General features: G+C 36.6%; 1 long non-coding RNA gene across 1 annotated transcript in view; it reads left to right on the forward strand.

The window, feature by feature from the left end:
- Window positions 1-18,033, forward strand: part of LOC307185755 — a 33,771-nt gene extending 15,738 nt beyond the window's left edge. Inside the window, exon 4 of the long non-coding RNA XR_013828163.1 lies at window positions 15,509-18,033. This is a non-coding gene — a long non-coding RNA (uncharacterized lncRNA). The remainder of the gene's footprint in view (window positions 1-15,508) is intronic.
- The last annotated feature ends 2,502 nt before the right edge of the window (window positions 18,034-20,535 follow it).

The raw sequence follows: 20,535 nt of genomic DNA on the forward strand, positions 1-20,535 counted from the left end.
AGTAACTTAGATTTTTTTAAGGAACCTCCATACTGTTCTCCATAGTGGCTGTATCAATTTACATTTCCACCAACCGTGTAGGAGGGTTTCCTTCTCTCCACACCCTCTCCAGCATTTATTGTTTGTAGATTTTTTTGATGATGGCCATTCTGACCAGTATGAGGTGATACCCCATTGTAGTTTTGATTCACATTTCTCTAATAATTAGTGATGTTGAGCATCTTTTCAGTGGTGACCTAAATGGGAAGGAAATCCAAAAAGAAGGGGATGTATACATATAGCTGATTCACTTTGCTGTGCAGCAGAAACTAACACAACATTGTAAACCAACTATACTCCAATAAAAATTAATAAAAAAATAATAACCAGAATAAGAGCAGTAACAAAAATAGCGACTTTGAGCTACAATTATATCATTGGAAAAGTTGCATTGTTCTTTTGGTTATAAAATAGCGATATTTCGGAAAGAAGGGGAAAAAATTTCCTTAACCTTTTCCTAATTGCAAGGCTGTAGCTGGATACATATAGTTTTTGCTGGGTGCTCTCATGCTCTTTGAGCAGAGGGATTTTACATTATGTATTTTTATATTCCTCACAGTACTTAAACAAGGACATTTATAAGTGCACAATATATACTCGTTAAATGAAATGGGACCCGTTTATTTCTACGTTATGTGTGCTGAATAGTCGACATGGCCTCAATTTCTCCCATTTTTCCTGTCTGTCTCTTATTATTAGGCATAATTTTCATTTTGGATGCTTTTGTTAAAAAAGTGATATTTCTATTATTGATGAAAATCGTACGGCTGTTTTATTTTGCGTAGTCTTAGCATTCATTTCCAACAGTCGTGACCAGACTTAACACCTGCTTCTTCTGCACAATGTATAGGTTAAAAAGCTTTCCCATTTTACAGCTATGTTCCAATAATGAAGCTTGAGAAATTAACTAGTATTAGGTGACTTATCCAAGCTTATTCTACATGTAAGATATGATTTTAAAAAGCACTGGAGCTTCCACTACATTACATAAGTCCCTGGACCATGTAACATTTCTCTGATGCTTAATTCTTTAACTGGTCAAAGAGCTGTGCTTTTGAATGAAAGATCATGCTGTTTTGTGATGCTCGGCACTTGTAGTGAATGCACATATTGTTGCCAGCATATCTTTGGATAAACATTATTTTAATTGGACCAAGGTACACCTTGATTTTACTAGGGACTGGGTACACACTGGCTGTTTAAAAGTTAATGTAGGGCTTCCCCGGTGGTGCAGTGGTTGAGAGTCCGCCTGCCGATGCAGGGGACGCGGATTCGTGCCCCGGTCCGGGAGGATCCCACATGCCGCGGAGCTGCTGGGCCGGTGAGCCATGGTTGCTGAGCCCGCACGTCCGGAGCCTGTGCTCCGCAACGGGAGAGGCCACAACAGTGAGAGGCCCGCGTACCGCAAAAAAAAAAAAAAAAAAAAAAAAAAAAAAAAGTGAATGTAAAAAGAATCACCAGTACTGTAGTTTCTAATTTTCCACATGAATAGTTATAATATTTTGAACTAAGCTACTTGGCAAAATATTTCATTGGAAACATTTCTTCTTCTTAATCATGATAAGAAGGCAGATTATGTTCTTAATGAGAAACAGGTTGATATGTTTGGATGACATTCACTAAACTATATAATTTAGACAATCTTACCTTGTATGATCTACTTAAACATTAGAAGAAATTTTAAGCTATGTTACAGGACTCAATATAATAAAAAGGTTCCAGATGCCAATTACTTGCAGCATCTTGTAAATGTGTTAGAATCATTAAATATAAATATATTTGCTTGAGTAGCATTTGGATTTATTTTATTTTAATTAAAAAGACATCTCTAATTAATTTTTTAGTACAAGAGAAAAAATTGTGTTGGGGTATTCATTTCAAGCATACAACTATTATTTAATGTGTTCTATACCAAAAAAATATGTATTTTGTTTTTTTCTAACATGTGAAAACTCTAATGTTTGACTGACCCATTTTCTCCTAAATATCAGTAATATTTCTCAGGTATATCCAGGAAATATTTAATCCACAGCATCTCACTTTCAATGAAAAATCAACAAATAAAAAGTATCCCTATTGTTTAATAAAATGTCATGGAGAAAAAAGGACTGATATTCTTAAAAAGCATAACTATCTGAATCTTACTGGGGGCGTTCCTGGGAATCTGGGTGGACCACACTGCTTTTTGTCTTAGACTCAGGGCACAGTCTTAGAGAAGGAAAATGAATAAAGGTCAAGGAGAAGGAAAATGAGTAAAGGTCAAGGAGTTTAAGTCAGACTTAAAGTGCAAAAGTGGAAATATACCATGGTGAAAATCACATTGAAATCTCCCAAGATGTGCAGCATAATAATCAAAGTTATGAATCAAGATCTATTTAAATTTTTTTAAACTTCTGTTAGCCCCTATAATTGCCTTACATGTGTTAGCGTGGAAATATTAACCAAGGTTTGGTTCCTGGAGAATTCCCAGTGTGATATGAATATATATTGGGAAACATGGGCAGGGCGTAATGCCTGTAGTTATGTCAGAGTTTTACTTATATAAGTAAAGACCCGAATTAGCATCAGAGAATAAATGTTCATTATATTAAATTGAAAATCTATCACCTTGGAGGCCACTATCTCTGGTTTGGTTCTAATTAAATATGTTCTTGCACTGGGCTTAACAACTCTTGCTGAATTTTCTGATCAATCCAAACAATAGATTAAACAATTGCATAGGGAAAAAGCCTAATTTGTTTCTAGCATTTAATGAACAAGGATATGGGTGATTAAACAAATTTCTCACATTTTAGTGAGTTGCTTGGTTACATTCCGATGCCCTTTCCATGTCCTAAATATTATCGTGGGCCAATCACAGATGAGCAGGTCTATACCTTCTGGTTCCACACAGGGCATTTTACAGCCCATAGAAAAGGGTTTCCTTTGTGTGTGTGTATACAGTCGCTCATAAAAGAGTGACTCTTTTAAGAAATTATGGAATTACTATTTCAAAGGAATCCTAAAACCCATTCATTTATTCACCAATTTATTGACAGCCTGCTACATGAAAGACAATGTGGTAGATCCTGGGTTCTATGGAAGCAAATGAGATAAATACAGTTTTTGCCTTTAAAGAGTTTTCAATATATTTAAAAGGATGAACAGTGAAGAAGTATAGGAAACTCAGGATAGGGTCCTATGAGAGTGTATAGCAACTAAAAATAGACCTTATTCTTGGTTGGGGAATCAGGAAATAATTCTACAAGTTGACACTTGAAAGATGACTAGGAAACTACTATGGGAAATATGGGAAAAGATTTCTAAGCAGAGAGAAAAGCAAGATACATAGTGTGATGTGTATTCCAAGAATTAAATAGGCGAGTGCGATTGGCTGGCACAAAGAATGAGGGATAGAACGAAATGAAGAGCTAAGATGCTTACAATGTAAAGAAAATAGAGTAAAAGAAAATGCAGTAACTGAGGATTTCTTATATATCATATGATGAATATGTAATAAATAACAAACATAGATATACTTGTTGACCAGAATGGTTATGCATTGTTATTTAATTGACACTTTGAAATATGAGACTACCAGTAACTTAATGTGTTAGATCTCATATCTTCATGGTTTAAATTCCTAGCCCCTACAAGTGAAAACAATCCTTTACTTAAAAGAATTTACTTTGATCATATTTTCTAATATCCTTCCAGCTATTTCCATCCAGTCAGAATTTCTGTTGCACGTTTTGAAAGTGTAACTGAACACTTCAACAAGTAGCTTAAAAAATATATAGTGATACAGCGAGCAGGGAAGAAATAAATCGAAGCCACTTTCACCCATCCAGTCACCCACTGGACACTGGAATATGAATTATAGGTAGAAAAGCAGAAGAAATATAGGTTGCACCATTGGGTGTTAAAAAAAGAAATATGAAGGCAACAGAATAACTGGTCTTAGGACTCTTCTATAATTATCAGCTCCTTTCCCTCTTCCAATTTTTCCCTTTCCTTCTCCCTGTCAATCCTGCAGGGCAACTACATTACAGTCACAAATAAACATGTAACCAAAGGCAGGCTAAGTAGAATTGCAGGTAAGATCAAGGAGTAATACATTATGTAAGTTCCAGAAAGGCATTATCCCCCCATTATCTCAGTGGCAAACCGTTTTCCTTTGGAATAATTATAAGCTAGCGTTCGTCATCATGCGCACTGTTTGCTGGGCATGCCAAGGCAGAGTGCTGAGCAGAACCCTTACTCTGTGGGCCAGGAGAGGTAGCAGAGTGTCAATGAGGCAAAAGAGCACACTTTGGGGAGGGAGGGGCCGTGGGGATTAGAGCTGAAAGAAGATTACAGCGGAAAGCAGAATCTTTTTCACTCAAGTGGGGTGACAGGTCTGGGGCAAACTGCTAAATGTGAGACGCAGGGATTGTATGATTATAAGTGCTTTGGAAAAGTGTGTTGCGCTAGCTATCACCAAGGAACGTATTATAGTTACCCTTCCGCAGTCAGCGACTGTAAAACTTGATAACATTTATGAAGCACCTCCTTTTAAGCATTAGAAACTGACAGTATAAGGATATGATCCTTCAGAGAAGGAAAATATAAGAGGTATGTGCTCCACTGTCACCCCAGCTTTTTGCCTGGAGCACTTTTCAAAGTTTGACGCAGGGAAGCGGAGCTGGAACAGAGAGCAGCAGACTTTCTGGGAAGAGGAAGCAGAGATCAGATGTCAGCGTTGCTGAGGTGTCTGGGTTTATGGGACAAGGTACTAAAGTGGAGCTAGCTCTGCAGGAAAAAGCTTGGGAGTCTGCAAAGGCGTTTCCTTGAGTCTTTGGCCAAATACTAAGCTGTATATATGGAGAGTGAGACTCCATGAGGCCTGGAAGGAAGAAAACAAAAATAAAAAGCCCACAAGAACTCTTCAGAGGGCCCTGAGCTGAATAAAGAGCTCATAAGACAAACCGTGCTGGGGAGCCAGAATGGAGAGATCTTGGGGAACATTTCAAATATTCAAGTGAGACTCCAGAAAGAACATCTTTTGTGAGTAGGCTACTTCAGTCTTAGGGTAAGAGTTACTTTAGACTTGACCTTACAAAGCTTAAAACAAAAGCTTCCTTGTTTTAAAGTTATCTATAAGACAATTTTATTTTGACAAAAAAGTTATAAATAGTTTGTGTATATTTCTCACTAGTTAAATCACGTTACAGTTAATTATCTAATGTAGATAGTCCTTTCCTGTATGATTTCACTAAAAAACAAAATAAACGCCTTATTTTCAATAGATAAAAGGCAATTTATATCACATCATAGACAACCATTTTAGTAGAAATGAAAATCAAGCACACGTTTTGTTGAGCTCTTCAACAGAATTTTCCTTCAATCCTGATTTCTCTATATGATTAAATAATACATGTTCAATTTTTTCAGTTTTCATATAAACCATTAAAAAGTCATCAGTAAATACATTAACTGCTAGAATAAAACTCAACATTCTCTAATAGGAGAAACAGACTCTCAACAAAGTAGCATCCACGAGTCAATCATATGATGAAAAATAACAGACATACAAAGAAGCAAGAAAATATGATCTATAACTAAAAGAAAAATACAGTTGATAGAAACAAACACAGAGATGACAAAGATGTTGAAATAGTTATTATAACAATTTCAATAATTTAAAGGAAAAGATGTACATAATGGACAAAGAATTGGGAGATGCCATTAGAGATATAGACGCAATAACATAGAACGAAATGCAAATTTTAAAACTACAAGCAATGTATGAGTTCAAAAATTACTAGGTAGGCTTAACAGAAGTTTGGACATTGAAGAAAAGATCAGGTAACTTGAAGACTGATCAATAGATGCTATTGAAATTGCAACACTGAGTGAAAAAAAAAGAAAAGCTTCAGTAACTTGTGGAACAATGTCAAGTAGTGGTCCACAATTAAGTAACTGGAGTCCCAGAAGGAGATGAGAAGGAAGTTGAGAAACAAAAATTATGTGAAGATATGATTTCCAAAATGTCTCCAAATTTAATGAAAAATATGCTCAATATCTCCTGAACAGGATTGAAGAAGAAAGGGCACTCATGTACATCAAAGTCAAGTTGCTGGAAATCAAAAGTAAAGGGAATTGCTTCAAAAATAATAAAATATCTAGGAATATATCTAACCAAGAAGGTAAAAGATCTGTACATGGACAACTATAAAATACCGATGAAAGAGATTGAAGACAAAAATAAATGGAAAGATAGACCATGTTTATGAATTGGAAGAACTCGTATTATTAGAATGTTTATACTAGGGCTTCCCTGGTGGCGCAGTGGTTGAGAGTCTGCCTGCTGATGCAGGGGACACGGGTTCATGCCCCGGTTCTGGAAGATCCCACATGCCGCGGAGCAGCTGGGCCTGTGAGCCATGGCCGCTGAGCCTGCACGTCTGGAGCCTGTGCTCTGCAACGGGATAGGACACAACAGTGAGAGGCCCGCATACCACACACACAAAAAAAAGTTTATACTACTGAAAGTAATCTACAAATTCAATGCAATCCCTATGAAAATTCCAGTGACAGTTTTCACAGAAATAGAACAACAATCCTAAAATTCATATAGAACCACAAAAGATCTGAAAAGCTAAAGTAATTCTGAGCAAAAAGCAGAAAGCTGGAGGCAACGTGATCTCTGATTTCAATTTATATTGCAAAGCAGCGGTAATCAAAACAGTATGGTACTGGCATAAAAACAGACACATAGATCTATGGAACAGAATAGACAGCCCAGAAAAGGACACATACATATATATGGTCAGTTAATTTACAATGAAGGAGTCAAGAATATATAATGGGGAAAGGACATACTCTTCAGTAAATAGTGTTGGGAAAACTGGACAGCCACATCCAAAAGAGTAAAACTGTACTACTATCTTACACCATACACAAAAATCAACTCAAAATTTATCAAGGACTTGAATATAAAACCTGAAACCATAAAAATCCTAGAAGAAAACATAAGAAAAAAACTCCTTGACATTGGTCTGGGTGATTTCTTTTTTTTTTTTTTTTTGATTTGACAACACAAGCAAAAAAAAAACAAAAACAAAAATAAACAAGTGGGACTACATCAAAGCAAAAGGTTTCTGCAAAAGAAACCATCAACCAAATGCAAAGACAACCTACAGAATGTGAGGCAATTTGCAAATTATATATCTGGTTAGGGACTACTGTCCAAAATACATAAACTCATACAACTCAATAGCACGATGCATAATAACTTCATTAAAACATGGTAAAGACCGCAAGTGTACATTTTTCCAAAGAAGACATGCAAATGACCAACAGGTACAGGAAAAGGTGCTCAGCATCACTAATCATCAGGGAAACCAAAACCATAATGAGATATCACCTCATACCTGTTATGATGGCTTTTAGCCTAAAGTCAAACTGTGCCAAGGATATGGAAAAAATGGAACGCTTACATGGTTGATGTTAATCGGTAAGTTGGTGCAGCCATTATGGAAAACAGTATGGAGGTTCCTCAAATAGTTAAAAATGAAACAATTTATGTGGTCCAACAATCTCACATCTGAAATGAAACGAAAGAAATGAAATCTGGATCTCAAAGGGATATCTGCACTCCCATGTTTATTGCAGCATTATTTACAATATCCAATCTATGGAAACAACCTAAATAGTTATCACAAATGAATAAAGAAAATATGGTGTATGTGTAGAATGGAATACTATTCAGCCATACAAAAGAAGGGAATTTTGCCACTTACCACAACAGAGATGAACCTGGAAGAAATTGTGCTAGGTGAGATAAGCCAGAAACAGAAGTACTGCATGATTTTAGTTGTATTTGGAATCTAAAAGAATTGAACTTATAATAATGAGAAGGGTAGAATGGTGTTATCAGGAGCTGAGCCATGGGAGAAATGGGGAGATATTGGCCAAAGAGTACCAACTTTCAGTTATAAGACAAATTGTTCTGTTGATCTAGTGTACAGATGATGGCTATAGTCAACAGCAATTTATTGTATACTTGAAGTTTAATAAGAGAGTAGACGTAATATGTTCTCAACAGAAACACAAAGGTAACTATGTGAGGTGATGAATATGCTAATTAAATTGATTGTGATAATCACCTCATATTTAATATGTGTACCAAAACATCATCTTGTACATGTTAAATATATACAATTTTCCTTTGTCAATCATACCACAATAAAGCTGGAAAACATTACATATAAAGACACTCGGATTAAAAACAAAAGGATGGAAAATAGATATAACATGTACCCTAGTAAGAAAACAACTGGAGTAGCGTTAGTAATATCAGTGCGAGTGCAAGGAAATAACTATTACCAGATACAAAGAGTGACATTTTATAGTGGTAAAATTTTATTATGAAGTCATAAAGTACATTGAAGAAAGGCTAAGAAGTACTTCAAGGATACAAGAGAAAAAATAGAATATTTTGTTTCTTTTTTCATTTCAATAACCACAATCATTTCTTAAAGTACCTATATCTATAATTGCATATCAGTTTTAGTAACTACCATGGCTTTCTTCTGGATTTTTATGATTATGGCAAGCCTCTTGGTTATCTGCATAAGATCATTCTCTGTTCTTCCTTGCTTCAGAACTCTGATTTTGTTTGCAGAGTAATATGGCTCATCCCAGAGAACAGATTATGGTTAGTCTATGTCAATCATAGCAATACCTTTCCATTTTTCTAAAGATGGGAAGAGATATGGGCCTTGGGTTTAATGTGATTAATGAAATCACCTCAGTGTCTACACATATATCATAGTTTATTTTTATGAAGTAAACACAGAAAATAAATGAAAGCAGTTATAATTTGTAAGTTAGTAAGTTAATTTAGGTTAGTTATTTAGTAAGTTATTTCAGCTGGTAATTTAAATGCTGTAAAATAGACGTATGCCTGTGTTATAGTAACACTGAGGAGAGGCATCTGATTTAGTCTTTCTGAGACTGAGAGGGGGAAATCCTTAAAGTATTGTTTCCAGTGACACTTTATCAATACCTTCATTTTGTAGAAAATTATTTAGTGGAAAATGCCCAAAATTTGCGCTAGATCGTTACTATCCCATAGAACAGTGTCTGTGATGATGAAAATGTTCTACATTTACACATGAGGCTAATAAGCATTTTAATTGTGGCTAGTGTGACTGAAAACCTAAAATTTTAACTCTAATTAATGTAATTTATATAGCAACGTGAGGCTAGTAACTACCATGCTAACAGTGAAGTTCTAGAAGAGGAAAAGAGCATGGAAAAGGACATATAAGTTTGAGCTTTATTGATCTAAATGTATGCAATAAGATGCTTTGGGAAAAGAGGGTCATTCTTCAAGTTATAGAAGATCATAAAGCTAAGCAAGAGAGTTTGAACCTTCAAATTCTAAAGGCAATGGGCTCATGAAAATCTTTTGAGAAAGGAAGGCTAAAGGCTAATTTACATTTCAAACACCATTATGACAGCAGATGTGACAGGGATTGAAGGGGAAGACCAGAGACAGTCACCACTTAGAAGATTGACCCATGTGATGCCTTAGGAGGGTGGGGACCAAAGCAGAGGTAGAGAAAGAGAGATGGAGAGACAGAAATTCCCCCTCTGCACACACACACGGAGAGAGAGAGAGGAACAGCATATATTCAGTTGTTATGTGAAAGGCAAAACTGACCAGAGTAGGGAAGATACTGAATGTGATTTGTCATGGAGGACATTACTCAGGGTGACCAGGTTTGGTTCAGAGGAAGATGTGTTTAATTTTGCCTAGTTGAGGTTGGGATGGATCTGAACGTTGAAAGAGCTGACGTCTTACAACATTGATGAGCACACCTCGGTCTTCTTGGCTGGCTCTGAGAAGGGTTGGAGCACCCCAGGCTCATTCTCACTCTTCTCCCCGCATTTTCCAATCTGTGATCTTAGCTACCTCATGGCTTCACAGGTTACCTCCATCCTGATAACTCCACTGATCTTCAAACTCACATGTTTGCTGCCTACTTGACATTCTAACTGGATGTATGATATGCACTTCCCATTTAATATGGAAAATAAAATTCTTGATGACTAACACTCACCATATCCCTCCAGGAAACAGCATTTCCCCAGGTGCTCAGACTCAAAACCTGGGGCTCATCCTTGATTCCTTCCATTTCTTAACCCCCTGTATCCAAGTTATTAGCAAGACATTTCAGCTCTGTTCAAAAATATCTTCAGTACCTGTTCATTTTTCTACATCCTCACTGATACATCCCAATTCCAAGAAACACCAGTTCTTTTTTCTTTTTCTAAAAATTTATTTTATTGAAGTTTAGTTGATTTACAATGTTGTGTTGATTTCTACTGTACAGCAAAGCAATTCAGTTATACTTGTATATATATTCATTTTCATATTCTTTTCCATTATGGTTTATCACAAGACATTGAATATAGTTTTCCTGTGCTATACAGTGGGTCCTTGTTGTTTATCTATTTTATATACAGTCGTGTGCATCTGCTAATCCCAAACTCCTAATTTATATCTCCCCCTTTCCCCTTTAGTAGCCATAAGTTTGGTCTCTGTGTCTGTTAGTCTATTTCTGATTTGTAGATAAGTTCATTTGTATCATGTTTCAGATTCCACATATAAGTGATATCACAGGATATTTGTCTTTGTCTGACTTACTTCACTTAGCACGATAATCTCTAGGTCCACTCATGTTGCTGCAAATGGCATTATTTCATTCTTTTGTATGGCTGAGTAATATTCCATTGTATATATATGTATCACATCTTCTTTATCCATTCCTCTGTCAATGGACATTTAGGTGGCTTCCATGTCTTGGTTATTGTAAATAGTGCTGCAATGAACATTGAGATGCACGTATCGTTTTGAATTAGACTTTTCTCCAGATATATGCCCAGGAGTACAAATTTACATTCCCACCTACAGTGTAGGAGGGTACCCTTTTCTCCACACCCTCTCCAGCATTTGTTATTTGTAGACTTTTTTTTTTTTTTTTTTGTGGTACGCAAGCCTCTCACTGTTGTGTCCTCTCCCGTTGTGGAGCACAGGCTCCGGACGCGCAGGCTCAGCGGCCATGGCTCACGGGCCCAGCCGCTCCGCGGCATGTGGGATCTTCCCGGACCAGGGCACGAACCCGTGTCCCCTGCATCGGCAGGCGGACTCTCAACCACTGCGCCACCAGGGAAGCCCTTCCCTTCTTTTTTTAATTAATTAGTTAATTTATGGCTACGTTGGCTCTTTGTTACTGCTTACGGGCTTTCTCTAGTTGTGGAGAGCGGGGGCTACTCTTTGTTGCGATGCACGGGCTTCTCATTGCGGTGGCTTCTCTTTTTGCAGAGAACAGGCTCTAGGCGTGCGGGCTTCAGTAGTTGTGGCTCGCGGGCTCTAGAGTGCAGGTTCAGTAGTTGCAGCTCACGGACTTAGTTGCTCCACAGCATGTGAGCTCTTCCTGGACCAGGGCTTGAACCCGTGTCCCCTGCATTGGCAGGCGGATTCTTAACCACTGCGCCACCAGGAAAGTCCCTCAATGTTCCCTTCTTCATCTTTCTTTTAAATATCATTAAATTAGGTGGCAGTGATCATTCAAGTACCTATTTTTCTGTTCCAGGAAAGAGCAAGTCTTGTCCCAGTGTAAATCAATACAACTAACTTAGCTCTTGGAGGGCAGTCCTCTTTGCCTTGTTTTAAAGTCTTAAGGAAGCTTTACTATCAACTCTATGAGCTACAAATACTGATCTAGAGGATCATTGAAGAGACAGATTTGGAATTCAGGACAGGGAAGTAATGAAAAGAAGGCTGTGGGAATTATTGATATACCTAGGTCAGTTGGTCCCAAACTTGTGCCATTACCAGAATCATCTTGAGTAGTTTTTAAAAATATAAAGATCCCAGAATGCTTTCAGCAGATATTGCAATTCAGTGGATCTGGGTCAGGAACTGAGAATTTATATTTTTATATCATCAGTAGGGGTTTCTAATAAAATAATACAGGTGTGGAAACCACTTTTGGACATGGTATTGGAACTCGTGAATGTGTACTGAGTGCGGACTGAATTCAGAATCCTGTAGAATTCAAACATTTGTCAGGAGATGAATCAACATTTTCCAAATATGTAGACCTGGGTGTGAAGGCAAAGAGAGAAAACTGACGGTGGACAAAGGGATACTTCAAGATCCAGGGACAGCCGGCTATTACTATTTTAGACTGGGAGGGGGATGTTTACACATTAAGGGGATTTGGGTTTGGAGAGAGAGAGAGAGCAGGGGAGAGATATTCACTGTACAGGAGAAAGAATGAAGAATTTATACAAAAGTCTGGAGGTAGTTAAAGACTAACTGGGGCATAAATGTATTTATTCAGGGGCTACCATGGGGCAGCAAATATAGTTACTATTTTCCTTTACAGAAACTCTGCAAGGTGTTATTATTCCCATTAACTAATGAGAAGCTGGATATTCAAAATCCTTAAATAAATTACCCATGTTCAAGCAGCTAATAAATAGTATGGATAGAAATTAGATGCGGATTTGCCTCACTTTTCCTTTCCCTGCCCTTTCACTGCTGAACAATGTTTAGAATTAAGAGAATGAGGGAAGTTAATGAATATTTGGGAAGAGGGACACTTCTTCAGAAACTCAAGAGAAAGAAAAATGCATAAGAATGAGGAAAACTCTACAGGGTAGGGTCAGGGAGGTTGGGAATTTAAGGAAAACAGCAAAACTTTTGCATAGCCATCAGGGAGAGATAAGCAAGAGACTTGACCAAATATAAGTAAAGGCATAGTTTGCCAGTATTCTGAGGCACGTTTCTAGGAAAACAATCCAAATTTTGAATGATTTTTCAAGTACTTCTGTAGTTAAATATGAATACACATTTCTAAATGCAATTAGTCCCGTATTTTCCATTATTTGAAAATACAGTCCTTGAACAGTGAGCCCAAAGAGATATACATGATCTTAAAAAGTAGATTCTTTCCTTAAAATGGAATAAATTTAAGTAAGCCAAATCATACTTTACAATCATTGGAGAAGCTGATTATGTAGCAATATTTTCTTGGGCATCACTTCCTAAAGCAAAAGAAAAAAAGTCTTATAATCTAAGTAATCACCATTTAATGCATTTTTATAAATATGGATTTTTCTATAGTGAGCATGTATTTCTTTTGAAGCAGATCGTACCTGCCATGGAAAATGTTACCTAAAAGGAAGCTTTCTAACTATAGATTTTTGAGTGTGTTTACATATTGATTTTTCATTCATATTTGTAGTATACAGAAGCAAAGAAAATAATATAAAATTATATATGTATATATTTGACTTCTGAAATGTCATGAAAATGGCATTTTTGATAGAAAAATTGCAGCACATATTTTTGGATATAATTTTCATTCAACCACATGAAAGCTGTAGAAATCTATTCCACTTGAAAATTAATTATTCTTGTCTTCAATATTGCCTTTGACAAGGTAAGAAACAGTTGGATTCATTCTAATTTGCTTCAAGTAGCGGTAATTAGAGAGGGTGTGAGGAACAGCTCTCCATTCAATTCTCTTCAATTACTATTAGGCATATAATAAACCTCTTAGAAAAGCAAATTCTCTGAGTTCATTAACCCTTATCCCCCTCTGGACCTATAATGTAACATGTTTCTCTCTCTGTCTCTCTCTCTTCCAGTTTCATTTAAAGAGAAATATATTACTGAGGAGCCATTAGAGATTTTTATGGGAGACCATTTTTGAAGGCTTTTTAAGGTTAAAATGTGGAGCTAACTAGAATTCTCCGAAGATTTTCACAAGTTTTGTTATCATGTCATATCTACCCCATCTTGTGTTAGTAGAGTGGCATTCTGTATACATATTCATTCTTGAGGAATTTAATTTGGTTTCTGTTCAGTGGTCAAGCCTATTGAGATGAGCTTGAACTGGATTATTCTCCCTACCACTTTGGTGACCAGTTTTGGGCTGTGTGCATATGTGAGGAGTGTGTCTTGCATTATTGGCATAACCTGCATTATTGTCATGGGCTCAATCTAATCACACAAGCCTTTAAAAGCAGAGGACACTCTTCAGCTGGCAGAAGAAGGCAGAGGAGAGATACAGCGGAGAGGGGTTCTAAGCATAAAAGGGATTATTTGTTTATTTATTTATTTAGACTGCACCGGGTCTTAGTTGTGGCAGGTAGGATCATTTAGTTGTGGCATGTGGGATCTAGTTCTCTGACCAGGGATCGAACCCAGGCCCGCTACATTGAGAGTGTGGAGTCTTACCCACTGGACCACCAGGGAAGCCCCATTTTTTAAAAAAATTTTATTGGAGTACAGTTGGCTTACAGTGTTGCATTAGTTTCAATTGTATAGCAAAATAAATCAGTTATACATATACATATATAAACTCTTTTCTTCTTTTAGATTCTTTTCCCATATAGGCCATTACAGAGTATTGAGTAGAGTTCCCTGTGCTATACCACAGGTTCTTATTAGTTATCTATTTTATGTATAGTAGTGTGTATATGTCAATTCCAATCTCCCAATTTATCCCTCCTCCCCATATCCCCTGATAACCATAAGTTTGTTTCCTACATCTGTGACTCTACTTCTGTTTCATAAATAAGTTCATTTGTACCCTTTTCTTTAGATTCCACATATGAGCAATATCATATGATATTTGTCTTTCTGTGTTTGACTTAACTCAGTATGACAATCTCTAGGTCCATCCATGTTGCTGCAAAAGGCATTATTTTGTTCTTTTTTATGGCTGAGTAATATTCCATTGTATATATGTACCACATCTTCTTTATCCATCCTCTGTTGATGGACATTTAGGTTGTTGCTTCCATGTCCTAGCTCTTGTAAATAGTACTGCTATGAACATTGGGGTGCATGTATATTTTCAAATTATGGTTTTCTTAGGGTATATGCCCAGTAGTGGGATTGTTGGGTCATATGGTGGTTCTATTTTTAGTTTTTTAAGGAACCTCCATACTGTTCTCCATAGTGGCTGCACCAACTTACATTCCCACCACAGTGTAAGAGGGTTCCCTTTTCTCCACACCCTCTTCAGCATTTATTGTTTGTAGACTTTTTGATGATGGCCATTCTGACTGGTCTGAGGTGATACCTCATTGTAGTTTTGATTTGCATTTCTCTAATAATTAGTGATGTTGAGCATGTTTTCACATGCTTTCTGGCCATCTGTATGTCTTCTTTGAAAAAATGTCTATTTAGAGCTTCTGCCCATTTTTTATTGGGTTCTTGTTTTTTTGATATTGACCTGCATGAGCTCTTTGTATATTTTGAAGATTAATCCCTTGTTGATTGTTTCATTTGCAGATATTTTCTCCCATTCTGAGGGTTGTCTTTTTGTTTTGTTTATGGTTTCCATTGCTATGCAAAAGCTTTTAAGTTTAATTACATCCCATTTGTTTATTTTTGTTTTTATTTTCATTACTCTAGGAGGTGGACCAAAAAATATCTTGTTGCGATTTATGCCAAAGAGTGTTCTGCCTATGTATTTGACACATTGTTGCTGGCTCACTTGTGGGAGAGGATGGGGGAGAAGTGTCTTCCAGGAGCTGAGGTGGGCCTTGAACTGAAAGTCAGAAATAAACTAGGACCACAGTCCCACAACCACAAGAATTGGATTTTGCCAACAACCTGCAGGATCCAGGGAAGGGATTCTCCTGTGGATCCTCTCCATAGGAACCCAGCTGGAAAACACTCTGATTCTAGACTGGTGATCCCAGATCAGGGGATCCCACTGAGCCAACCCAGACCCTGACCTACAGATTGTGATAAAATCAATGTGTGGTGTTTAAAGCTACTTAATCTGTGCAATTTGTGTAGCAAAAATAGAAAATTAATACAGTAGTTAATATCCTTAATAATTCTGAAGTCAAGTTTGGCTGATTTTATATAAACAAAATGATGATAATGATTCCTTGAAGCAAAACTTTCCCTTAACCACATCAAAATTTGATTTTGTTTTTCTGTTTCATGTTTACTAAACTAACCTAAACGTTTACCTGTGATCAACATTAGCTATGGGCGACATCTGCCAGTCTTCAGTTTGTGGGGAAGTAATCTCACTTATATTATCTCAAGTTGTTATAAAACTTGAGGAATGGGGATGGAGTACCTTGCTGTCTCATGATCAGAGCAGGTTTCATAAATAAATACCAAAATGTGGTTAAACGTGTGCTTTGTTTAATGTTGGGACATCTGGGTTCTTCAGTGACTGACTCACAACAGCTAGTGTCCTTGAGCAAATTCTTGATCTCTCAGGATGTCAGTGGCATTATCTGTAAAAGAGGAGAATTCATGAAAACGCTCTGCACGACCTTTGCCAGCCCTGAGAGTCCATGGTTCTTTCTGGGAACAGGGCAACAAGGGACAGCTGGGGGCCGGCAATGGGACATGGAAAGGGGGTGACTGTCCTGAATTCACTTTTCTCAGAGAGCTATCAAAGGATGAAAAGAGGGGCTTCCCTGGTGGTGCAGCGGTTGAGAGTCCTCCTGCTGATGCAGGGGACACGGGTTCGTGTCCCGGTCCGGGAAGATGCCACATGCCGCGGAGCGGCTGGGCCCGTGAGCCATGGCCGCTGAGCCTGCGCGTCCGGAGCCTGATGGGAGAGGCCACAACAGTAAGAGGCCCGCGTACCGCAAAAAAAAAAAAAAAAGGATGAAAAGAATAACAACAAAGTGTTTTCCCCTTCTACCTCCAGATGTTTTCCGTCTGGGATTAGGTTTTAATTCCCTTGGACTAGCCAGGTGCTCATCAACTATCCTGTTGTCTGTCCTGGACTACACATCCCTCCATATGCTGTTTATTCCACCTTTGTGATTTGAAAAATGCTTAACATTTGCTTAAAAGAACCAAAGCAGATGCAAGTTTTGATATTTCCTTCTGTTAGTTATACCTTATTCCCAAATCAGTGAAATTTGTCCTTTATTTTTCTATCTCAACATTGTTTTTAAAATCTTTTGGAAAAAAAAAAGAAAGGAAAAAGAGCAAACAAAAGAACATTTGCATTTACTGGCGGCTCCAGCATGCCGGAACCCCTCATCCTTTTTCATGCTGCTCAAGTGTTTGGTTGACATCTGTCCTCCTGTCTCCTTGACTAACCTGTGAGCTCATCGTGTGGCAAAGACTTTATTCCTTCAACAATTTGGGGTATACACTAGTTAGTTAAATATTCGTTTCATACCTAAATGTGAAACCCAGTAAATATTTGCAATAAACAAGGTTCTCATAAAAACACACAACTGGTATATTGACAACATAATTTTCATCAAAAAATCAATGTAGTTTCTTTCTTTCTTTTTTCTTTTTTTTTTTGTTAAAGTTCCACTTTGTAGACAACAATATTGCCAGCTTTCTACTGGATTGGAGCAATAAGTTGGGATTTTCCCAAGACATAGATCAAGAAAATTATGTATCATTGCAGACCATTTATTTTTATGGAAAATATTCACTACTCACATGGATTTTATATTAGTATATTTTAGCTACTACTTGAGTAGTTTGCAATTAGATGAAGATTGAGCACATTTGTATAACTGGATGAAACAGAAGACGCAACATAACAATGAACACATCTGAGTTTCACCTACCTCTTATCCTCTGTGAAATCTCAAGTCATTTAGAGGAAGATATCAAGATGTCCATGACACCACAAAGGAGATCATCCATTTCAACACAATCAAACCACTCTTCAAATGCCTTCGTGTTTGAGAAATAAAGTTGATGAAAAGAAAGTCTTTCCCGCAAGTAAACTATAAAACCAGAACAAGCCTTCTCCCACTTCCAATGTTAATGAAATACTACTGCTGTAGGGGACTATAAAGAGGCTTAAGGTCAAAACAATCAAAAGAATCGCTTATGATTAATTTAATTGCTTTCCCTGTAGCTACTTGGCATAATAATATTTTTCTTAAAATGTGTGAAATATTATTGCCTAACAGTATCATTCTTAGGAGGCTCTGCACACTTTTTTTTTTTTAATAAGGAGCAATTTCCCTTTAATTAGTGCTAAGAAGAATTACCTACATTTTAGAATTGATTCATGATGAATCAGTCATATTTTCTAAAGACTTTTATTTTGCGTAAAAGGTAAAAAAAAAGTATGAACCTCAGATAATTCCAACTTCATCTGATATGCACCCTCATCAAGTTAGTGAACCTAGCTCTTTTGAATCCATAAAAGTACTCCCACTTCAGTTTCTATTACTTTTCTGCATATTTGAAAATTAATACTTTTTTTTATGGCTACCTACTGCTGAACTAATTTCCTTTCCAATTATGTTTGTCAATTTCATTCTATTTCTATCCCACTGGAGAGTGACTCATTGGTCTGTCGTTTAACAAGCTTCATGTCCTTCAGCGCAGTCCCAGTGTGGCTATGTGAACACGGATACAAAAGCACACCCATTTTAAATCTGTATCCTGTTGCAAAGCAATGGCTATTTCTAGAATTCGGAAATTTTGTCACTTTCAAATTCTTGCTCCAGTTGGATTTTGAACGACTAGGCATATTACTAAAAGGGTTGTGGTTTTTGCTTTAGAAATGAAGTCTCCCTACTTGTCTAATTTCTCTGTGGTCCTTTTCTGCTCAACTTCAGTTAATATCATTATATTCTTATATAATTATAATGCAAGCAATCTGACTGCCAGAAGTGACTGTGTCAGCATTTTCATTATAAACATTTAGTCTCAAAGGCGTGTAATAAATCAACCAAAAAATGATATTCAGTGATATACCTTAGAATGCAAATTCTCACACCAAAAGAAAGTTGTCTGGCTATTCTTATACAGAAATATAAATAACCCTTTACTATGGTTGTTTTAAATACCTCAGGTCAGCTTATGTTTAAGAAAGACAGTGACTTTTATACTATTTCTCATAGGAGACTGTTCTTTTTTTTATTTCTAAAAGGCATCATCAGGTATTTTTGTTATCATAATATACAATTTTCTTTTTGGGGGGCACCCTAAGTCACATTCATAGCTTTCATGTCTTTTCAATAGAATTCACTTGCAAATATTTGGGGAGCATTCTAAATGTAATATATAAAACTACAACTAAAATGTGCTGTAAACCAAAAGTGCAGGTTTGTTTTACGAATTGGTCTTCATGTCACTCACGCAAAATTTTGAACATATTGTGACTGATATAAACTGCCCCATTTAAACTTCATATGAAATGCTTAAAATTCTCTGATTATTTCTGATATACATTTAACTTAAAACAATGCACAAATCTCAACTGGTTATTACTAGGAGATTTGACAATGGTGTATATCCCATAAACACCTCCATTACAAGATTAAGAACATTTCTACCCCTTCAGCAAGTCTCCTGATGCCCCTTCCCAGTTAATTCTATTCTCTAGTGCCCCCTCAATGACTTTGCTATTAAAGAATTTTTTACTTATTTCTAAGTAATAAAATAAAATTTTATTAAAGAATATTTTTAGTAAAGAATAATTTTGTCACTTTTAAAATTTCATATAAATTTCATATAAATAAAATCATGTAGTGAGCACTCTTTTGTCTCTAGCTTTTCTCACTCAGCAAGTTGTGTTTATCATTCTTTTTCTGTATTAGTGAATATTATCCTTTTCTTTATATAACATGTCCATCTCTGAAGTCAAAATGAATAAAAGCAAAAATAAACAAATGGGACATAATTAAACTTAAAAGCTTATGCACAGCAAAGGAAACCATTGACAAAAGAAAAAGACAACCTACTGAATGGAAGAAAATATTTATAAATTATTTTAAATTCATACTGTTAATGGTCGGAGAACATAACTGTGTGATTTTGGTCATTTTTTTTTAATATCTTTATTGGAGTATAACTGCTTTACAATGGTGTGTTAGTTTCTGCTATATAACAAAGTGAATCAGCTGTATGTATACATATATCCCAATATCCCCTCCCTCTTTTATCTGCCTCCCACCCTCCCTAACCACACCTTTAGGTCAACACAAAGCACCAAACTGATGTACCTGTGCTATGTGGCTGCTTCCCACTAGCTAGCTATTTTATGTTTAGTAGTGTACATATGTCAGTGCTACACTCTCACTTTGTCCTAGCTTACCCTTCCCCCTACCCGTGTACTCAAGTCCATTCTCTACATCTATGTCTTTATTCCTGTCCTGCCCCTAGGTTCTTCAGAACCATTTTTTTCCCCTTAGATTCCATATATATATGTTAGCATATGGTATTTGTTTTACTCTTTCTGACATATTTCACTCTGTATCACAGACTGTAGGTCCATCCACCTCAATACAAATAACTCAATTTCATTTCTTTTTATGGCTGAGTAATATTGCATTGTATATATGTGCCACATTTTCTTTATCAATTCATCTGTCGATGGACACTTAGGTTGCTTCCATGTCCTGGCTATTGTAAATAGAGCTGCAATGAACATTGTGGTACATGACTCTTTTTGAATTATGGTTTTCTCAGGTTATACG

The sequence above is a fragment of the Stenella coeruleoalba genome (assembly GCF_951394435.1).
Source record: "Stenella coeruleoalba genome assembly, chromosome: 4".
NCBI lineage: Eukaryota > Metazoa > Chordata > Mammalia > Artiodactyla > Delphinidae > Stenella > Stenella coeruleoalba.